This window comes from Dreissena polymorpha, chromosome 9 (genome assembly GCF_020536995.1).
Source record: "Dreissena polymorpha isolate Duluth1 chromosome 9, UMN_Dpol_1.0, whole genome shotgun sequence".
NCBI classification, from domain to species: domain Eukaryota; kingdom Metazoa; phylum Mollusca; class Bivalvia; order Myida; family Dreissenidae; genus Dreissena; species Dreissena polymorpha.
This window is the reverse complement of record NC_068363.1, coordinates 67,877,819-67,899,961: the sequence shown is the minus strand read 5'-3', so window position 1 is coordinate 67,899,961 and position 22,143 is coordinate 67,877,819. Positions and strand designations below refer to the sequence as shown.

At 33.4% G+C, this 22,143-nt stretch overlaps 1 pseudogene; it reads left to right on the top strand.

Annotated features, from left to right (window-relative positions):
• Positions 1-1,945: 1,945 nt before the first annotated feature.
• Positions 1,946-21,369, top strand: LOC127845677 (vacuolar protein sorting-associated protein 4B-like; annotated as a pseudogene).
• Positions 21,370-22,143: the final 774 nt, after the last annotated feature.

The window sequence follows — 22,143 nt, the reverse complement described above, 5'->3', positions numbered from 1 at the left end:
ATTAAACCCCCTTTTTACAGAGCACGGACCATATGTAGAGTAATGCGTCAACGGGACACGTTGAATGTAAAATCAGTGCCTTCAACTGAATTCATCTCAACGTACGTGTACAATTTGCGAATTATAGGCCAAGATAAGTTCCAAAGAAAGTTGCCCTTAATGCGCAGTTTATTGAATGATATTGGTGCACATAAACCCGGTATTATTTACGCATTGCCTTCCTGTGGGACTAACCTGTAACTTTCAGTGTACAGTTTGCACTCCTCTCTTGTATTAATACTACTCTTTATAAGCCGGGAGAAAAATAAATGACGCGACGTTTAGCATCATAAAACATATTTATCCCATTGTTATTAAGGTAAATCAATTAAGTGCATTTCTTCTAAACTACTGTATATGTATTACTTTCCCTTGCTCGAGACATCCGTGTATTGGATGGAAAATACGCATATTGATGATACAATATTGTATACATTTCGGAAACGTATTCTAGATCTACAGCAAAGGTGTCTATGAGCCCCAATAGCTCTCTCCTTGGTAAGCGAAATCGACGGAAAAGTTCATCATCATTGTACATGTCTAATGGATTCAACCTATCTCTAGAAACTCGCTCTCTTCGAAAATGTCTTCGTATTCGATGAACAAGTCGCATGGAGGCCACCATGATCAAACTCGAAACTATCCGCGTTCATTGTGCACGGGTTTTGAATGCCGACAAAGCGTCAAGCGACGAGCAGTCGTGGTGTGAGGGGTAGACTGCGGTCGCTCGACAATATGTCGAACAACGCGCGGTCGATTGACGACCGTCGCTCTCCATTAAACACGGCTATCGTCGCACGACGATTATTCGCTGGTACAACCATAGTCGCCCGACCATGGTCGCTCTCATTAAACCGGACCCAGATCATTACATACTAGAGGTAGACACCTGAACCTGTGCGAGTATTAAATAAAAAAATCTACGGAAGCAGATAATGGCCATCATCTAAATTTAAATCTGAAAATAAATCTTTAGATCAATGGGAATCGATTTAAGTATTTACCGCACTCGTATTGGAGCTTTTGCATAAAGCTGCAAAATACACTAGAAAATGCCGAAATATGGTAAATATAAGAAATTTATCAAAGGAACAGATATACACCTAAGAGCACCAGCATGTAGTTTTTATGCAATGTTCTGTGTGTTAGCTATGTATGGAGTCGTACTGTCGCAGACACGGTTCATATATACATTTGCGGTGCCGGATACGTGCATATGTTCGTAGACTGCTACGTCAATGTTTGGAACTATACGTGGAGATATTCCGTCATGTATTTCATACGGATCATATTCTGCATATTATTTCAAACGTTTATTGACTTTGTCGGCTGATGTCGAAACGAATCCTGGTCCCGATCCAAGTTCAGATGAAAATACACAATTAATTCTTCAGGCTATTGCAGAAACTAAGAATGAAATAAAAGGTGTTAGACATCAAGTTAATTTTGTTCAGAAAGAATTAGGGTACCTGAGAGAAGAAATAGTTGCTATTAAATCAAAGGTTGATTGCCAAGAACATAAACAGGAGATACTTAATTCTGATGTCGCTGCATTATCTCTTGCTGATGACCAAACGGAGGAACGACTTGCGAATATACGAATATGGAGACACAGTTTAATTTAATGGAATCGGAGAGACTAAAACCTTCATTACGAATATTTGGCCTTGATGAAAACGAGTCTGATATTAAACCTTTGGAGTCTGTTATAGTTGAGAACGTGATCGATGTTATCGGTAAACCTGATTTGTTTAATGAGAATTATTTGATCAGTGCTTTAAGAGTAGGCGAAAGAAAGGATGAGGAACCAATAATGATTTTAGCCAAAGTTCGAAAAAGTGATGATAAGTTTGAGATTTTCAAATTCAGAGACGCGTTAAGAAGGAAGGGTATTAGGGTGTCAAATGACTTGTCATTCCTTCAAAGCAAGTAGGTTAAAGAAGCAAGGTTAAGAGGTCTAGTTGGTTATTTTAAAAATGGTAAACTTGTGACCTTTAAACCTGATCCTAAGAAATCAGATAACGGTTTTGATGGTATTTCAAGGGTATTTAAGAGAGCACGGAGGTTTGGGGAGAAGAATCGGGAGGAGTCTGAAGCAGATATGGAGGCAGGTACAACTGAGGAAAAGACAGCGGTTTTTCAAAAATAGGATGATGGCCGAAGCATTACAAATTTGACTGCGCTTATTAACTTTTTATCTTGGAATATTATTGGCTAAAGTCAAAACTGTTCTCAAATGATATTATTGATACTTTACAAAAATTTGATGTTATTGGTGTTCAAGAAACTTAGGATTGTGACTCAGAATACTGTAAAAGTTATGTTTTGCATTATACTGTTTCTTCATGTGAAGCAAAACAGTCAATTGTAGGTGGAATACCAATGGGTGGAGTAACAGTTTTTTGTGAAGAACTCCATATCGATTTTTTTTCAAACGTGTATGTCATGAATTTAGATTTGGTTTGATGCTACTTATAGACAAGTTATTGTTTTCCTTAGACAGAGATGTACTTTATGTGTCTTTAAATTTTCGTCCTGAAGCCTCATCCTTTTATGCAAATTTAACTATGTCAGAGTTAAAACAACTGGAACAACTTTTAATTGAAAATAATTTGCTAGATTAAAACTTCTTTAAAGCGGAGACTTTAATGCCCGAACAGCTAGTCTCGGTGATTATACAACTTGTTCTGATAATATTCCAGAGCTAAACGAATATAATTATAGTTTTGATAATGATTTAGAAGTCGATAGGATTTCTCAGGATACAAAACAATTAAATTTGGACATGAACTGCTAGATTTAGTAGTGTTTTTATGCTATATTGTAAATGGGCGTCTTGGTGTTGGAAGTGACGGATTTACATTCATTAATCAAAATGGCTGTAGTATTATAGACTATTTTATTGTGTCGAGAAATATTTATGACCTTGTTACAATGTTCGAAATACAACTTAATACAGAAAGTAGGCATTTGCCTATATCCCTTGGGATAAAGACAAAACAGCGTTGTAGCAAGATAAATAACTTGAGAAATGAAGTCCTTTTTTGCGACTTGAAAAATGATAACTTTGGAGATAACTTAAATTGTTTGTCAGAAAATTTTCTTAAAGGTAGTTTTAGAACCTTAGATACAATGTTATCAGGTCAGAACACTGATAAAAATACAGTTTTATATGAGTTTGAAGCAGCTATTGGAAATAGTAGTGTTCAGTTTCAAAAGGTAAAAAGAAAAAAAGCCAAAGTTGAAAAATGAATGGTTTGACCGAGAATGTAAAATGGCAAAACAAACTACCAGAAAGCTGTTAAAAAGGTTAAGGTTGCACAGATCTGATCAAAATTTGAACGACTATATACAGAGTAAATGTAAATATAAAAAGTATGCAGACAAAAACGCTTGTTATTTAATCAAGTATTTGCATAATGTAGAGAGTTCTGTAAATGAGTCACGAAAGTTTTGGTGTGAAATCAAAAAAGTAATAAGCAAACCAAAATCGGAAGCTGATATTTCTCTGGACAAATGGTTTGAACACTTAATAACATTATTTTCGAATGAGAATACTGAAGAGGGCAGATATGAAAATTTTGATAATAATTTTGATGTAAAAATGCATTCTGATGAAATTGAACAGCTTATTTTCAATTCTGATATTACAGATGAAGAAATATTACAGGGTATCAAATCACTTAATATGAAGAAAGCACATGGAGGCAATAGTATACCCCAACAATTAATTTATAGCGCTAGTGTATTATTACCTTATGTACGTAAACTGTTTAAGAGGCTCTTTACACGAGGTGAATTTCCAGATACTTGGTGGGCAAAGTCAGTTATCACATCCTTGCACAAAAAGGTAGTCTAAATAATCAAAATAATTACAGGGGTATAGCATTGTTATATGCAATTAGTAAAGTATACATTGCACTCATTACTAAAAGAATGACATTTTATACTGAAGCGTACAGTAGGCTTTAAGAAGCTCAAGCTGGATTTAGAGCTGGATATACAACTGTGGATAATGCCTTTATCTTATATTCCATTGTAAAAAAATATCTAAGCATGAAAGGTAGATCTGTATATGTGGCTTTCATAGATTTCCAGAAAGCCTTTGATTCAGTAAATCGGGGTATTTTGTATAATGTTCTCAAACAAAATGGTGTCAAAGGTCATTTGTTTGAAGCTATACAACACATTTATTCATCTGTTAAAGCATGTGTTCGATCAGATGAAGGAGTATCTGCTACATTTTCATGTCCTGTTGGACTTCGTCAAGGGTGTAGCTTAAGCCCATTTTTATTTGCAATGTTCATCAATGAATTGTATACAATGTTAAACAATAATAATACCAGTGGAATCCAACTATTCCCTGATACTGTTGAAATATTCATGTTAATGTTTACTGATGATATAGCCCTAATTGCTAATACTGTTGTTGGTTTGCAAAAACAAACATTTTATATGAATTTTCTACACAAAACAAACTTACAGTTAATATTGCAATAACCAAAATACTTGTGTTTAAACGTGGTGGCTAATTAGCAAGAAGAGAAAAATGGACATATAATAGCAGTCGACTAGATATTGTTAATGGTTTTACATATGTTGGTATATATTTTTCAAATAGACTGTCTATGTACAAAATGGCTGAGAAAATGTCTACCAAGGCTATGAAGGTTCTTATATGTATTTTAAACTCTTTTCAATATGTATCTTGTTTGCCATTTAAAACTTTTTTCAAGATATTTGACTCGAAGATTGCATCTGTAATATTATATGGCTCAGAATTATGGGGTCTAAAACACCTACATGGTATAGAATCATTGCAAACATATGCATGTAAAAGATTTTTGAATGTAAATAAAACAGCATGTAATGATACCATACTGGGAGATACCGGTAGATTCGCTATGAATATCTATTCATCTAAACGTTGTATTAAATATTGGTTACGATTATTAGATCTACCTAGATATAGATATCCCAGACTATGTTATGAAATGCTTATGTACTTTGATATCCTAGGCTCCAATAACTGGGCTAGTGATGTTAGGCTAAACTTATATAGAAATGGTTTTGGTTATGTCTGGGAATAACAAAATGTTATAAACCCTAAACTGTTTTTATTACAATATGAACAACAGCTGAAAGATCAAGCTATGCAAAATTAGAATGTTAGGTGTAGAGAGAATAGCGAATTGAGTCATGATATAATGTTTAAACAAGGTTTTGAAGTGGAAAAGTATATAACTATTATAGATATTAACAATTTTAGACAATGTTTTGCAAATTTCCGAAGTTCATCACACAACCTCATGATAGAAAAGGGAAGATATTTTAATATAAATATAGAATTTCGTGTATGTATATATTGTGAAACACTCATCGCTCATCGAAGATGATTTTCATTTTATGTTGATATGCCCTCTGTATGCTAATCTTCGTTCTATGTATATACCATTGTACTATTTTCAACAACCAACTGTAGATAAATTCTATGATTTGATGTCTACTGAAAATGAAAAGTTTATACGAAACATTGCTATGTATATATATATATATATATATATATATATATATATATATATATATATATATACACATATATAACTCATTTAAAGAGAGAGATCAGTTGATGGAAATGTACAAATAATAATGTTCATCTTATCATACTCATACTGTATTGTTATGACCATAACCACATGCTGTGTATTATTATTTTGATGATGTATATATTGTGTTATGGCCGGAGGCCATATATGCAAATAAACTATTGAATTGAATTGAAAATTATTTATGCACTAAAGACATGAAAGCACCATTTAAAAGTATACAGTGATATTATTTATGTATGAATATTTATTGTATACTATCAGTGTTACTCAATATTCTTCTTATTAAGAAGTGATTGCTTATGTATTTCATGCTACTTTTTTGTAATTACATGTATTGGTATACTTAAAACTCAACTTTAGATGAGGCCCAGAGTGATAAAGCCAAGGAGAATATTCGGGCAAAGTTTGTTCAGTACATTGACAGAGCTGAAAAACTGAAGACATATCTTGGCAAGGGGGAGAAGAAAAAACCTGTCAAAGAAGGCGGTTCATCGTCAAGAAAAAAGTATGTTGATATATTGTTAATTGCATATTCTAAATTTGTTTGGTGTCTGTTTTTTTAAAAGGTCTTTATTGATATTTGGTCTTTATTGATTTAATGTTTAAATCATATTGAATCTATAAATGCTTGATAAGGCAAAAAACTAAAGCTAAATGAAACACTTTCTAGTCTGTTTTTGTGTAAGCACAATTACTTTTTGATCCCCAAAAATGATCTCTGAGGCAAAGTTGGATATCATATTTTTATGTTCGTAGAAACAGGGGGCATATTGTCGTTGCTTTGTCTGTTTGTCTTAATAATAATATGCTGCAGTTGTGTTTGTGTGCTTGTGAAATGATTTTCCATGATAATTTTATGCATCATAATCGATGATAATTTTATCCATCATAATTGATGTCCAAATCTGTTTTTTTAAAATACCAGACACAAATGTTAATCTTTTGTTAAATTATGAAGATAACCATTTTCATTTCATTTTGACTGAATGATCGTTCACGTAGTGATTGAGTACAAATATGACATTAAGTAAGTAATTGTGTGTCTCTGCTTAATATTTCAGGAACTAATGGTTATTTAGACTTAATGTATGTTAAAGAATCAGGTGGGCATTAGCAATATTCAATTATTGTTGATTGTGTCTTAATACTTAATTACTGTTCTTTCATTTTGTGCTACACGGACTTGAAATTGAATTAAAGACTCAGGCTAAACACACTCCAAACATGCACACTTGTAATCGTTGTTTGTTTAATGCAAGTGACAGCGACAGTGATGATGAAAAAGATCCAGACAAGAAAATGTTTGAGGGAGCCCTGTCAGGTAGGGGTAAAGGTGTTTAATAATATTTATGAGTTTCAGTTCATTTTTAGTATGTGTTTAAGACAAGAAATAAACAATGGAGTAAAATTTTCAGTACTTACAAAAATATTTTATGCAGCCAAAAAATCGTGTTACTTAAATGGTGGAATAAAATCAGACAGTAAGTTATTATCACCACAGTATTTGTGAAAAGTTTTCCATAGATATTTGTTCCTATATTATGTAGTTTGTTCAGTTTAAATAAGCTATTTAAATACTTGGAATTTTGTATAAATTTCAAGTCTCCGAAACAGTTCCACTGTCAAAACCTGCGTATTTATTACAGCACATTACAATATATGTGAAATTTTCTTTACTCGAGAAACAATAAATGAAGGCTATGTCATGTTTTCAATATTCAGACACATATATGGGAGAGCATATGTATGTTGAAAGGGCATATGTATGGGAGAGCATGTGTTGAAAATTCTTTGTTGTTGAATTACCCAAAAAGATTTAAATTTATTAGAATTCAACCAGTACTGAGCAAAAGTGGTAGTCATACTAGTAGGAAAGTGTTGTTGTATGCTAATGTTGATCTGTGACCCAGTACAGGAGCCATTGTGATGGAGAAGCCGAACATCAAGTGGGAAGATGTTGCAGGACTCGAAGGAGCAAAGGAGGCCCTGAAAGAGGCTGTCATCTTGCCGGTCAAGTTCCCTCATCTCCTCAGGGGTAAGCTACAGGAGTTAAGTTCTTTTATCTTATCATGGTTGTGCATGAGGGGTCAAAGTCCCTAATGTTTTTTATTTTCAAGGAATAGGGGTCTAGTTCCCGTATCTCTTCATCTTGATAAACAACTAAGTTTGAGCTCCTTCATGTATGCTTTGCATATTTGTATGTGAATTTGTAATTAACCATGAAATTAAAAGTTTAAGTTTGCATGTCTACCAGTATGCTAAATAATAATTCTTAAATTTATGAAGTAAAAAACTGCAAAATTGCAGTGTTTTTGGTAAATTGATGTGATGATTCGTGTAAATTGCTTCATTCTTTTTCACACGTTGAATTACATCATCTAAATGTTCATGTGCACTGTACTGTATTTATCATTATTTTAGCCGCCTCCTCGGAAAATATGGCTTTTGGCATCTCTTAAACTATCCTACCAGATAAGTCTTTGAACAGGCTAATGTCAGACTTTACTTTCCATCCTGACTGAATTTTTCTTTAGAACGGTTAACCTTTGACCATAAAATTCCATAAACGAAGAAAGTGTTGTCCCTGGTTTGCCTGTGCAGCCTGCACAGGCTTATCTGAGATGATACTTTACACACATAGATACTGACTCATTTGTTTGTTTTGCAGGCAACAGAAAACCATGGCGTAGTATTTTGTTGTATGGGGTAAGTCCTTTTTGTTTTTCAAACAAATAGCATTGGCAAAACAGTTTTTCATTGTGCATATTGAGAACATACAGTGTTTAGTGTTGTGTAACTTATTTTAAAGATAAATTATGCGTTTATAGCTATAACTTCGCTAGTATCACTTATTGTCAATAGTTCTTGTTGCATTAAGTGTCTATGTCTTCAGCCCCCGGGTACTGGCAAGTCCTTTTTGGCCAAGGCGGTTGCAACCGAAGCCAGCAACTCCACGTTTTTCTCAGTGTCGTCTGCTGACCTTGTCTCCAAGTGGCTCGGAGAGTCGGAAAAGTATGGCAGTCTTTACGCATTTAACGTAACAATTCTCTCTGTCTGCACTCAGTCGCTGAGAACTTTAATGTGCTGTTTTGGCTGAGTGGTTTTTGTGTGTGTAAACTTAGCATGACGATTTTGAGAAGTCAGTATTCCAAATAAATATATACTTGCAAATTTTTGTTCAAATGTTTGTTAATTAAGTTACTGTTAAGTATAATTGTTATTTTCCCCATAAGTTACCTGGCTTTAAACTGATTTTGCTGTTTAACAACTTATTCTTGTGATATTAAATGTTTAAAAGTTTGTATCGCACAAGATCGTTAATAATTTATTTGCTTTTAGTTTAACTTATCAATTATCTTGTGACTATGTGAATATAACAAATTTACAGCAGCAACCATTCTCCCAAATTAATTGATTGATTCTCCCAATGTATTGATTGAATAATTTTATTAAAAGTCCAAATGGATTATTAACATTGAGGATCTTAGGTTGATATTTAATTCCAATTTGTCCATGTATAAAAAAAGCAATGCCATTAATAACAGTAAGCATAATTCTTCCTTCATGATAAAAGTTTATGCAAAAAAGTAAAATTAATTGAATTTGACTATTTAACTTTATGATTTAAGTTTATGAAAACGAAATAAATTTATCCCCTGCTGAATTTGTGCAGCTCTAAACAGATACCATCCGAATGTTGATAAAGAGTTTTTTTGCTTTCTTAAAACGTTTTTAAACTGTTCCAGCTGTTATAAATCTTCTGGATGATTTAGTGTGTACCATTTGGTGTGTGGATATTGACGCAATTGACACCACTGACTTCAGGCTAGTAAAGACACTGTTCAATATGGCGAGAGAGAACAAACCCAGCATCATCTTTATAGACGAGGTTGACGCGCTGTGCGGGTCTCGAAGTGAGAATGAGTCCGAGTCAGCTCGCAGAATTAAAACAGAGTTCCTCATACAGATGCATGGTGTTGGCAATGATCAAGATGGTAACTCAGACTGTAGTTTTTATGTTTTGTTGGGTCTTATTGGGATACATGGGAAATCTTTATATACAGCACTACATGAGATATTTGTAATTGTCTTTAAATAAGGATCGCTTCATTGGCCTAATGAAGTTATAAGCATAATTGTGTTTCAGAATAAATACTAAATTTCGTAAACTTGTTTATTATTTGTATTCTATTTTATCAAACTTCCTTTAACTGTATCATTAACTGTATATTTCTGTATATTAAGTTAACCCTTAAAATGTTATTCAAACTAAAATTATAAATAATTTATGTCAATAAAGAGACTCTATATGTATTACTTATCTTTGTTTGTTTACCGTGGCATTGTCACAAATGTACTTGTGATACATAACATTTTGACAGGTGTACTTGTATTGGGTGCCACAAATATTCCTTGGGCACTTGATCATGCCATTCGTAAGCGATTTGTGAAGCGCATCTACATACATTTACAAGAGGCCGCTGCTAGAGCCACCATGTTTAAATTACATCTAGGAGCTACACCAAACTCTCTGTCTGAGGAGGATTTTAGGTATGTTTCCAGTTTTCATTAAGCAGCCTACAATTAGATGTTGTTTGTTTCTCCTCCTGGAACTGACTGAGCAAAATAATTGTGATTTGGCGTATTTGGATGCGTTGATTTACTTAAAGAACCCAATATAATTAAGTGTTAATAAGTGGAAATTTGTAACTGACTCCTCACAAAATGCAGTGACTTGTACAAAGACAAAAAGTATAACAAAATTAGATGGATAAAGTAGTAAAAGATTATTATGAACATCACAAAATTCCTAACACAGAAACAAAAATGCAACTAAATATGGTTGATTAACAATTAAAAGCTTATAATTTTCAGATCTACTGACATAGTCTTCAATGGCATTGGGTAAAAGGGTGAATTTACCCATATGACCATAACCACATGCTGTGTATTATTATTTTGATGATGTATATATTGTGTTATGGCCGGAGGCCATATATGCAAATAAACTATTGAATTGAATTGAAAATTATTTATGCACTAAAGACATGAAAGCACCATTTAAAAGTATACAGTGATATTATTTATGTATGAATATTTATTGTATACTATCAGCGTTACTCAATATTCTTCTTATTAAGAAGTGATTGCTTATGTATTACATGCTACTTTTTTGTAATTACATGTATTGGTATACTTAAAACTCAACTTTAGATGAGGCCCAGAGTGATAAAGCCAAGGAGAATATTCGGGCAAAGTGTGTTCAGTACATTGACAGAGCTGAAAAACTGAAGACATATCTTGGCAAGGGGGAGAAGAAAAAACCTGTCAAAGAAGGCGGTTCATCGTCAGGAAAAAAGTATGTTGATATATTGTTAATTGCATATTCTAAATTTGTTTGGTGTCTGTTTTTTTAAAAGGTCTTTATTGATATTTGGTCTTTATTGATTTAATGTTTAAATCATATTGAATCTATAAATGCTTGATAAGGCAAAAAACTAAAGCTAAATGAAACACTTTCTAGTCTGTTTTTGTGTAAGCACAATTACTTTTTGATCCCCAAAAATGATCTCTGAGGCAAAGTTGGATATCATATTTTTATGTTCGTAGAAACAGGGGGCATATTGTCGTTTCTTTGTCTGTTTGTCTTAATAATAATATGCTGCAGTTGTGTTTGTGTGCTTGTGAAATGATTTTCCATGATAGTTTTATGCATCATAATCGATGATAATTTTATCCATCATAATTGATGTCCAAATCTGTTTTTTTAAAATACCAGACACAAATGTTAATCTTTTGTTAAATTATGAAGATAACCATTTTCATTTCATTTTGACTGAATGATCGTTCACGTAGTGATTGAGTACAAATATGACATTAAGTAAGTAATTGTGTGTCTCTGCTTAATATTTCAGGAACTAATGGTTATTTAGACTTAATGTATGTTAAAGAATCAGGTGAGCATTAGCAATATTCAATTATTGTTGATTGTGTCTTAATACTTAATTACTGTTCTTTCATTTTGTGCTACACGGACTTGAAATTGAATTAAAGACTCAGGCTAAACACACTCCAAACATGCACACTTGTAATCGTTGTTTGTTTAATGCAAGTGACAGCGACAGTGATGATGAAAAAGATCCAGACAAGAAAATGTTTGAGGGAGCCCTGTCAGGTAGGGGTAAAGGTGTTTAATAATATTTATGAGTTTCAGTTCATTTTTAGTATGTGTTTAAGACAAGAAATAAACAATGGAGTAAAATTTTCAGTACTTACAAAAATATTTTATGCAGCCAAAAAATCGTGTTACTTAAATGGTGGAATAAAATCAGACAGTAAGTTATTATCACCACAGTATTTGTGAAAAGTTTTCCATAGATATTTGTTCCTATATTATGTAGTTTGTTCAGTTTAAATAAGCTATTTAAATACTTGGCATTTTGTATAAATTTCAAGTCTCCGAAACAGTTCCACTGTCAAAACCTGCGTATTTATTACAGCACATTACAATATATGTGAAATTTTCTTTACTCGAGAAACAATAAATGAAGGCTATGTCATGTTTTCAATATTCAGACACATTTATGGGAGAGCATATGTATGTTGAAAGGGCATATGTATGGGAGAGCATGTGTTGAAAATTCTTTGTTGTTGAATTACCCAAAAAGATTTAAATTTATTAGAATTCAACCAGTACTGAGCAAAAGTGGTAGTCATACTAGTAGGAAAGTGTTGTTGTATGCTAATGTTGATCTGTGACCCAGTACAGGAGCCATTGTGATGGAGAAGCCGAACATCAAGTGGGAAGATGTTGCAGGACTCGAAGGAGCAAAGGAGGCCCTGAAAGAGGCTGTCATCTTGCCGGTCAAGTTCCCTCATCTCCTCAGGGGTAAGCTACAGGAGTTAAGTTCTTTTATCTTATCATGGTTGTGCATGAGGGGTCAAAGTCCCTAATGTTTTTTATTTTCAAGGAATAGGGGTCTAGTTCCCGTATCTCTTCATCTTGATAAACAACTAAGTTTGAGCTCCTTCATGTATGCTTTGCATATTTGTATGTGAATTTGTAATTAACCATGAAATTAAAAGTTTAAGTTTGCATGTCTACCAGTATGCTAAATAATAATTCTTAAATTTATGAAGTAAAAAACTGCAAAATTGCAGTGTTTTTGGTAAATAGATGTGATGATTCGTGTAAATTGCTTCATTCTTTTTCACACGTTGAATTACATCATCTAAATGTTCATGTGCACTGTACTGTATTTATCATTATTTTAGCCGCCTCCTCGGAAAATATGGCTTTTGGCATCTCTTAAACTATCCTACCAGATAAGTCTTTGAACAGGCTAATGTCAGACTTTACTTTCCATCCTGACTGAATTTTTCTTTAGAACGGTTAACCTTTGACCATAAAATTCCATAAACGAAGAAAGTGTTGTCCCTGGTTTGCCTGTGCAGCCTGCACAGGCTTATCTGAGATGATACTTTACACACATAGATACTGACTCATTTGTTTGTTTTGCAGGCAACAGAAAACCATGGCGTAGTATTTTGTTGTATGGGGTAAGTCCTTTTTGTTTTTCAAACAAATAGCATTGGCAAAACAGTTTTTCATTGTGCACATTGAGAACATACAGTGTTTAGTGTTGTGTAACTTATTTTAAAGATAAATTATGCGTTTATAGCTATAACTTCGCTAGTATCACTTATTGTCAATAGTTCTTGTTGCATTAAGTGTCTATGTCTTCAGCCCCCGGGTACTGGCAAGTCCTTTTTGGCCAAGGCGGTTGCAACCGAAGCCAGCAACTCCACGTTTTTCTCAGTGTCGTCTGCTGACCTTGTCTCCAAGTGGCTCGGAGAGTCAGAAAAGTATGGCAGTCTTTACGCATTTAACGTAACAATTCTCTCTGTCTGCACTCAGTTGCTGAGAACTTTAATGTGCTGTTTTGGCTGAGTGGTTTTTGTGTGTGTAAACTTAGCATGACGATTTTGAGAAGTCAGTATTCCAAATAAATATATACTTGCAAATTTTTGTTCAAATGTTTGTTAATTAAGTTACTGTTAAGTATAATTGTTATTTTCCGCATAAGTTACCTGGCTTTAAACTGATTTTGCTGTTTAACAACTTATTCTTGTGATATTAAATGTTTAAAAGTTTGTATCGAACAAGATCGTTAATAATTTATTTGCTTTTAGTTTAACTTATCAATTATCTTGTGACTATGTGAATATAACAAATTTACAGCAGCAACCATTCTCCCAAATTAATTGATTGATTCTCCCAATGTATTGATTGAATAATTTTATTAAAAGTCCAAATGGATTATTAACATTGAGGATCTTAGGTTGATATTTAATTCCAATTTGTCCATGTATAAAAAAAGCAATGCCATTAATAACAGTAAGCATAATTCTTCCTTCATGATAAAAGTTTATGCAAAAAAGTAAAATTAATTGAATTTGACTATTTAACTTTATGATTTAAGTTTATGAAAACGAAATAAATTTATCCCCTGCTGAATTTGTGCAGCTCTAAACAGATACCATCCGAATGTTGATAAAGAGTTTTTTTGCTTTCTTAAAACGTCTTTTAACTGTTCCAGCTGTTATAAATCTTCTGGATGATTTAGTGTGTACCATTTGGTGTGTGGATATTGACGCAATTGACACCACTGACTTCAGGCTAGTAAAGACACTGTTCAATATGGCGAGAGAGAACAAACCCAGCATCATCTTTATAGACGAGGTTGACGCGCTGTGCGGGTCTCGAAGTGAGAATGAGTCCGAGTCAGCTCGCAGAATTAAAACAGAGTTCCTCATACAGATGCATGGTGTTGGCAATGATCAAGATGGTAACTCAGACTGTAGTTTTTATGTTTTGTTGGGTCTTATTGGGATACATGGGAAATCTTTATATACAGCACTACATGAGATATTTGTAATTGTCTTTAAATAAGGATCGCTTCATTGGCCTAATGAAGTTATAAGCATAATTGTGTTTCAGAATAAATACTAAATTTCGTAAACTTGTTTATTATTTGTATTCTATTTTATCAAACTTCCTTTAACTGTATCATTAACTGTATATTTCTGTATATTAAGTTAACCCTTAAAATGTTATTCAAACTAAAATTATAAATAATTTATGTCAATAAAGAGACTCTATATGTATTACTTATCTTTGTTTGTTTACCGTGGCATTGTCACAAATGTACTTGTGATACATAACATTTTGACAGGTGTACTTGTATTGGGTGCCACAAATATTCCTTGGGCACTTGATCATGCCATTCGTAAGCGATTTGTGAAGCGCATCTACATACATTTACAAGAGGCCGCTGCTAGAGCCACCATGTTTAAATTACATCTAGGAGCTACACCAAACTCTCTGTCTGAGGAGGATTTTAGGTATGTTTCCTGTTTTCATTAAGCAGCCTACAATTAGATGTTGTTTGTTTCTCCTCCTGGAACTGACTGAGCAAAATAGTTGTGATTTGGCGTATTTGGATGCATTGATTTACTTAAAGAACCCAATATAATTAAGTGTTAATAAGTGGAAATTTGTAACTGACTCCTCACAAAATGCAGTGACTTGTACAAAGACAAAAAGTATAACAAAATTAGATGGATAAAGTAGTAAAAGATTATTATGAACATCACAAAATTCCTAACACAGAAACAAAAATGCAACTAAATATGGTTGATTAACAATTAAAAGCTTATAATTTTCAGATCTACTGACATAGTCTTCAATGGCATTGGGTAAAAGGGTGAATTTACCCAGTACTCAATCAATTTAAGGTCTTTAAGTGGATTCTTAGGCCCTGAACCTTTCTAGACAACTACACTTCTTCCAATAATACTAATGGACTCGTTCGCTATTGTATAGAGAACTGGGTCGTCGTGCGGAGGGTTACTCAGGTGCGGAATGTCCATTGTTGTAAGAGACGCCCTCATGCAGCCTTTACGTAAGGTGCAGACAGCCACACACTTCCGCAAGGTGAAAAATGGAGAATGTTTTTTATTTGAAAATGAAGCTTTGTTATTAAAAATATTGAACAAACTGTGGATCTGTAATGAGGCTATTACAGGTGTGTTCTTGTAGGAATGGTGCTGTAACAGGTGTGTTGTTGTAGGAATTAAGATAGTACACCAGTGTTGTATGAACTTGGTAATGCATCAATGTTGTTGGGACATATATACATGTTCTATGTAAGGATATTTTACAGCTATACTGATTATGCAATGGGGTTATTTTAAAGACGTTGAGGTAGATATTAGGCTGACATCAATGTTTTAGGAATATAGATAATATATTATTATATAGAACCAATTTTGTTGGAACATGGATTTTACAGCAATATTTTTATAGCAAAATTTCTTGTACAGTACTACACCACTGCTGGGTGCAGGATCAATGGGGTTCACAGTGGTTTACACACGGGCTGAACAGAATGTAAACACACTTTTAAGAACTTTATTTTTGCAAATTTCTTAAGTTTTTGAAATACATTTGCAAAAATCTTTAGTGCATAAAAGACAGTTTTTCTTGCATTTTGTTCCAATATCTTAAGATTTAAGAATCATTCTTTGAATGCATCTGAAATCGGTGCCAAAAATCAACGTTGTGTGCAGCATAATCGTAAACATGAATGCGTTACACATCGAATTTTTGGCAAAGAACACATGCTTATTAAATAATGTTAGATGTATTTCACATTGCCACATAAGCAGCATAAAAACTGTCTTTTATGCATTAATTAAAATTCTTAAGAAAAATTGTTTTAAAAAGTTATTTGAAGAAAAGCACCACTTAGCAGTGTGTTTACATCCATTAACGTTCAATTGTGAACCCTACAAAGTCACGTGAACCTGCACCCTGTAATAAGAGTGAGGTTATTGCAGCGCTTTTATATGAACATTTATATAACACCAACAGTTTAAAGGGATCTTTTCACGGTTTGGTAAATTGACAAAATTGAAAAAAGTTGTTTCAGATTCGCCAATTTTCGTTTTAGTTATGATATTTGTGAGGAAACAGTATTACTGAACATTTACCATAGTCCAATATAGCCATTATATGTATCTTTTGACGATTTAAAAACCTAAAAATTATAAAGCGTTGCAACGCGAAACGATTGAATAATTTGGAGAGTTCTGTTGTTGTCGTTTAAATTTACGAAACTACGAAGATTGCTTATAAAAAGTATAAAAAACTTGCTGTGTGTATACTCGGCGGAATAGCCGAGAGGGCTAATGCGTTTTTACTTCAGACTAACTCCAGGACTCACGGGGGTCACTGGCTCGAGCCCTGGTACCGGCTACTTGTTGTTCCTTGTTTTAATTTTATTCTTGATTTTTTACTGGAGCTTTTAAGATCCAATGTTTACATTTATCAATATAAAGCATTTAATGGCAAACTTCAAAATATGCCAAAATCTGTGAAAAGGCCCCTTTAAGAATATACATATTACAACAATGGTGTACGAACAAGAGTAAAGATTTTATGTTTTGTAAAACTGAGGATGTAAAAACAATTATGTTGAAACACGGATATTACATGAACAGTATAATAGGCATGAAGTTATTGAAGCAAATGTTATAGGGTAATGGATACCACTACAATGTAGAAACATGTATACTACATCAATTTTGGTACAGAAATGTTTTTGTTGGAATAAGTATATTAACGCAACAATAAATGAGGATATGACACCGATGTAAGTTAAGAAACAAGAGTCTTTTAGAAACACTGCTATTGTTGTTAGTGAACCATTGTTTTGTAACAATAAGGATGTGACACCAACATTGAAGGAACAAGGAAATCACGGCATTGTTGTAGAAACATGGATTTAACACCAATTCTGTGATGGGAATGTGGTTATTTTCGGAAGAATGCCATTCCCATATTGTACAATTAATGAAAATGTAACACCAATATTTGTGAAGATACAAGGACGATGTGCCAATGTGTTGAACACACACTGCTGTTGTTGTAGGTACGCGGCCCCTCCATGTCAGACCCCAATGTGATAGTGGATGACCTGTTGACCCCCTGCTCTCCCGGCGCCCCAGGGGCCATAGAGATGAACTGGACACAAGTGGACGGTGACAAACACCTGGAACCTGTTGTCAGCATGGTATGTAGGTTAAAAGACATGGGCTGTGCTCTGTGAAAAGGGGGTTTAATGCATGTGTGTAAAGTGTCGTCCCAGATTAGCATGTGCAGTCCACACAGGTTAATCAGGGAGGACACTTTCCTCTTTTATGATATTTTTCATTTACAGAAAGTGTGTTCTTAGCAAAAATCCAGTTTAGGCGGAAAGTGTCATCCCTGATTAGCCTGTGTAGACTGCTCAGGCTTATCTGGGACGACACTTTACGCACATGCATTAACCCCCCCCCCCCCTTTTCACAGAGCGAGGCTCACATATAATGTGAAAAGCGGTTTGACTCGATACAATGTCTAGTATTAATGTGGGTCATTGACAAACTACATGAACCTGTTGTCAGCATGGTATCTAGCGTATAGAATCCGTTGAAAGCATTGAAGGTAGCATATACAACATGCACTGCAAAAACTTCTGTCACAGTATTATATGTCTGACAAGTTATGGCCTTGGACATTTTTCTGACATAACGTTTCATGGTTTATAATATTTCGCAAACTTTGTTATGAAGCTTATAATCAACCTTCATAAATGTATAAACAGAGTGATTTAGTTGTCTGAATTTCCAGTCTGTTTATTCAGTCAGAAGGTACCATAGTATGATAAAAGACATGTTTGTTAAATTTAGATAAAGACAATATACTCTTTAAAATTTATGTTGTTTAGAGTTTAGATAAAAAACAATATACTCTTTGAAATGTAAGTTTTTCACAGTTGGTAACATACAGGTATGAATTTTTTACAAATGCCATCCTAATCCATGTATGTGTTATTTTTGTGAATGATTGTCAAGCCTCTTTTTCGCTCACTTGAGGCCAATGTTAGCTATTGGCATCACCCTATGTCTAGCATCTGGGGTCATGCGGTGAGCATACGGTAGTAAACCTTTACCTGGATGCCACTCAAGAGGCCATATTTATGATCAAGTCTTGATGAAACTTTGTCAGCATGTTCATCAAGACAATATCTTGGCCAAGTTGGAATCAGGGTCATGCGCGTTCAAAAACTAGGTCACTAGGTCATGACTTAAAAAAGCCTTGTTACCAATGTAGAAAGAACATTTATGACTCAGTCTTGATAAAACTTGACAATGTTTAGGTTAAGTTCAAATTTGGGTCAAAGTTGTCTAGAAACTGGGTAATCAGTTCAAATCTTTAAAAACGTATGCAACATTTGTTGTATGGTTTAGCACAAGTTATAACCATATGATAAAATTCTAATAAATAACCAATCAAACCTTTTGAATTTTGTAAATATATGGTTTATTTATCTTTTTTTTGTAGGCGGATATGTTAATGTCCCTGGCAACTCAGAAAGCAACTGTGAATGAAAAAGACTTAAAAAAGCTGGAGGAGTTTACATCAGATTTTTGCCAAGAAGGATAGTTATCAGCTACAAAATTAATCAGAACTCGAACCAGTTACTTTCATTTAATTGTTACACATATAATTTGTTAATTATTTAAGTAACCATAATTTCCATAGTCGTCTGGTTTCTTATTTTGGAGAATTGGGATGTATTTAAAGCTACATGTATTGGAAGTTTGCACAATAAAACACCAGATTCTTTTAAAGTTGATTGTAGTTTTTGTAAAGTAATAATGGAAACCTTACATTGCATGTTTGTATTTTTTAACCTTTTCAATGAAAGGATGCCCTAAGTATGGCTGTAATTATATATGTAGTATTGTAATGTGGACAGTAAACGTGCTGTTTTAGTGGATTATCGGACGTAAGTCCTGCTATGTATGGACTGCTGTTTACCATAGAACCATGTACTTTTAATTGAAACAAAAGTGACATCTACCATCCTGGTAAAACTTTTGTAAACACATTTACTAAGTTTCATTCATTATGTATCAGTATCCTGTGTGGGAATGCCTATGAACGGGCCATATATACAGGTACCTTAAACAGACCATACCAAAAATGTCAAAAATACAAAAGAAACACTTCATGGAATGCAGTGCAATGAGTGCATCAACATACAATAGAAGCCATGCTGGCTTATCCTGACGACAATCCCGCGTTTATACTAGATTATTTAGAATAGACTTCCTTTAAAGCGAGATACGATTTTGTCAAATATTTATAAATTTATATAAAATTTGTAAAACCTTATTATACATATATTTCAATATAAATTTAAATACAAGTTAAGAAGAACATGTGTCAAAAAATGCGAAATACGCCAGATTTTTAATTCTGAAATCGAAAATGTCTGTACAGTAGAATTCGCCAGCATGTATATCATGAATGTACGATGTGAATCTAAATTTAGTTTAACGGATAATTTTAAATTCTTGCAACGATATCTATTCATACGACACACGAACACTTATTCCAATCCTAATAAAAAGACAAATGCTTCGGTTATTGTAGGAAAATATGTACGAAATATCTTCGTCACAATCGGCTCGGAGCGCTAATTTGTCTTTGCTGCATTTTATGAAATTCGTCTCCAATGTATAATTTTTCTTGCATATTTTGTGTTATTGTAACATATTTTATCAATATATTACAATTTAACACATATAAAAATCGTATAATCTCGCTTTAAACAAAAATCCTATAAAAATTGAAACCGTCATCCTCGATCACTTGACCGTTATGCTTTAAACTCAGTTTTATCACAGACAGTATCATATAATATTGACATGTTCATGCACAAATAATCAAGTTTTTATTTCACAAAGTTATGTTTATCATAACAGACAGGTAGAGAGGACTAAAGAAAGTTTCTTATGGCACAAACACTATTTAAAGAATAATTTAGAATGTCTTATTTATAGCAATGACTTATGACAGTTCTTTTCGTATGAAAATACCAGGTTGTATTGCCATTTTAAAGTTGATGTCTGTATACACTGACATAATATTGTTAAGTGATTTTTTCCTAGATCAACGTTCATACATGAAAATGGATTGCACTTTTTAGCCTTAGTGTGGATTCAGCACTATAGAAAAATGCTCTGTATCCACCAAAAACCTCTAATGATTTGTTAAAGACCTTTCTTACTGGATTCAGGTTTTTAAGGTCATTTCCAACCCTTAGATACTGATGAGCAGCAAACAGCATAAAACCTGGACAGATTGCGAGTTCCTCGCAGGCTGTTCTGGTTTTTTGCTGTTTGCACATAGCCATTTTCACTTTGCCTCTGAGTGGGACAGGGTGAATTGCCCTGATCTTGGTTCTGCCGTTAGATTCACAATTCTTGTAAATTATTTATTGCTAATTTGAAAACTGTTTCAAGTATACCATCTGGAAAAAAGATCTTACATGTTGATTTGCAACCTTTGTGTGACAAACTAAAATTAATCATATCAATTTACTCCCAGACTATTCCCAACTAGAAGCACTTTTTTAACATTATATATGTATTGTATTGTAACTATCATATGTTTTTGTCTTATGTCTAAATAATAAATTAAATCCATTAGTGAAAATTCTTTTCCCTTGTAAAGTCTTACATTTGTAAAGTTGAAAAATGTTTTAATAAAAAAAGACAAATGGTGTTGTTGTTTTCAAAAAATTTTATACGAAAATCAACTTGTAATAGCTGCACTCGTTATTTTAGTTAAGGTATTCATTGATGCGTGTTCATAACACATAACGTATAGAATCATTGTGTGTTTTCTATGATGAAGAAACAATTCTTACTGTAAATTAAAAGATGGTGCCGGTTATCATGTGGTGTGTTTTAACTTGTATATTATAAATTGTATGTAAATAGTTGATACATGTCATCGCAATGATGTTATACTATTTTTCAGAAATGTAACTACATGGTAAAGTGCAACTAATTGATTTCTGATTGTGTTTGTTTGACATGATATTAATTTTACTTAAGAAACATTAAAAAAATAAAATAAAATTACTATGCAACATAGGTCAACAACATAAAATAAATACGAAACAATGGCCAGACAGGCATTTTAGAACATCATATGTCATCATCAATTTATTCAACTGAAGTGCTAATTTTCAATAAGTGTTCCTCATTGTGTGTTTAAGATTAATTTATGTCTTTATTCTGGTACATTTGTTATTTTTCTAAATCTGTATTAAATATTGAACCATGTTTGATGTTAGTTTTTACATATGGTTATAGTCCTGTTAGAGAACTAACGCTAACAGTGAGCCTCGCCTTTTCCTATGGCATATTAGACTCGTCTGATATCCCATGGTATCAAGAGTCACCAACTATATATGTATTATAGATGTAGTCCAATAGACCAGTTTTGATTACGGATTTTCGCGCATGCGCAATGCACTAGTAGGCAAAAGCACTGATGACAGTAACGTCAAACATATGGATAACGGCACGT